The sequence below is a fragment of the Frankliniella occidentalis genome, unplaced genomic scaffold, assembly GCF_000697945.3.
Source record: "Frankliniella occidentalis isolate FOCC.00 unplaced genomic scaffold, Focc_3.1 Scaffold490, whole genome shotgun sequence".
NCBI lineage: Eukaryota > Metazoa > Arthropoda > Insecta > Thysanoptera > Thripidae > Frankliniella > Frankliniella occidentalis.
This window is the reverse complement of record NW_026267608.1, coordinates 127,413-128,972: the sequence shown is the minus strand read 5'-3', so window position 1 is coordinate 128,972 and position 1,560 is coordinate 127,413. Positions and strand designations below refer to the sequence as shown.

Sequence of the window (1,560 nt, the reverse complement as noted above, 5' to 3'; positions counted from 1 at the left end):
TGCAATGCGGGCGGGACGGCCGCGGGATGGCGGGGAGGTTGTCGTGTCGGCGACCGGACCGTCGTTGTCGTCGAAGTTGCCGCCCGTGACCGTGTGACCCTTGTCCGCCGCTCCCGTTCACCCAAAACTTTTGTGGGCTGCTCCTCACCCCCTTCCCCCGCTCCCTTCGCTTCGCTCTGGGTTTTGCCTGGCTGGCTGGTACGACGAGGCGATCGACCACATGCCTACCATTTCGCCGCTTCCCTCTCTAACCTTCTCCCTCTCCCCCTGTTCCTCGTGTTCCCCCCTTTCGTTCGAATCGCGGAGTTTTATTTGCGTCCTCCTGCCCCGGACAATGAGGCCTGCCTGCCTGAGCGCTCTCCCCTTCCTGCCGGGGGCAGCTGCGGCTGGGGCGGCGCGGCGTGGGGTGGGGCCCAGCAGCGGGCCCAGCAGGCAGGTGGGCCCGCGGCAGCCCCTGCCAAACTCTTCTTCCCCGACCAGGATCGAACCTATCGTGCTGAAGCGCGAGTGCACGATGACCTTACCTGTCATGTGTTTTCTTTTTCGCAAGAGGCGTATTATTCTTCAACGCAGTCGTCGCGCTGCTCGCGCGCGTCCAGTGAAGTTAGGCCCGAGCCGACCGTCGCTGCTGCCGCCCCTCCCGTCCCCTCCCCCCATCTGGCTGGCTCGAACAGCTGGTCTTCCCCTCTCCCCTCCTCCGCTCCCTTCCCTTGTCGCGGCTCGGCGGCCCCGCCCCGCCCCGCCCGCTCCTCGTGAGTCAGACTGGCAGGCAGGCAGTCAGTCTTGCTGTGGTGCCGTCGCGACGCGGAGCGCGGCGTGGAGTGAGTGTCGTCGTGCTCGGTGTACTCGTGGAGGTCGGGCCCGAGCCGCCCGGTGCGCGCGTGCCAGTGCATCCAGTGGATTACCTCTGCCGTGCCCGTGATCGCCGACCACCAGCCTCCAGTGAGTGCGCGTGAGCGCGAGGTCCACGTCAAGGACACGTCCTCCTGGCGGCCGCGCCTCGCCAGCGGACTACGCCGCACCACGCCCGGTCCAGCAGCTCCGCGGGCTCCGCGTCTCGACTTGACCGATCGCTTTGTCCTTGGAGCCGTGTCTCTTTCGAACGCGACGCCCGCCCCCCGCGCCCGCGTCGCCGGCCACTCTTGTAGGCTTCCGCCGCAGCGCCTTGCGATAAATCAGGATATCGGCGGTGTTCGCACTACGTCACGCCACGCCGCTGCTGCCGAGTTCCGGACGAAAGTACGCGAGGAACGTGGGTCTCGGGACGTCGCGGGACGCGAACGGGCTGCTGGACGACGCTCGCGATGTCGGTCAGTCGGGCACGTCGTGGCGGAACGGAAAGCGACACCGTCGCCACTGTCGTCGTCCCAGCACGCGACAGGTGGCCGCCGCCGCGGGGCCGACCGGCCCGGGGAAGGGTCAGGGGTTACGGCAGGGGCAGGCACGAACTATATCGGTTCGGATCGATGCAGATGGACGCGGAAGCTCTGTGGGCCGTGCTGCTGTCACACTGACGCGGACCTCTGCCGCGAGGAGGTTTCCGGCTCGGGTCACACTGAC

At 67.7% G+C, this 1,560-nt stretch overlaps 1 protein-coding gene across 2 annotated transcripts in view; it reads left to right on the top strand.

Annotated features, from left to right (window-relative positions):
• Positions 1 to 770: 770 nt before the first annotated feature.
• Positions 771 to 1,560, top strand: part of LOC113209087 (rho guanine nucleotide exchange factor 10) — a gene marked incomplete at its 3' end in the record, with an annotated part of 20,645 nt that continues 19,855 nt past the window's right edge. For both annotated transcript variants that reach the window (XM_052275007.1, XM_052275006.1), the window contains 1 exon segment: positions 771 to 942.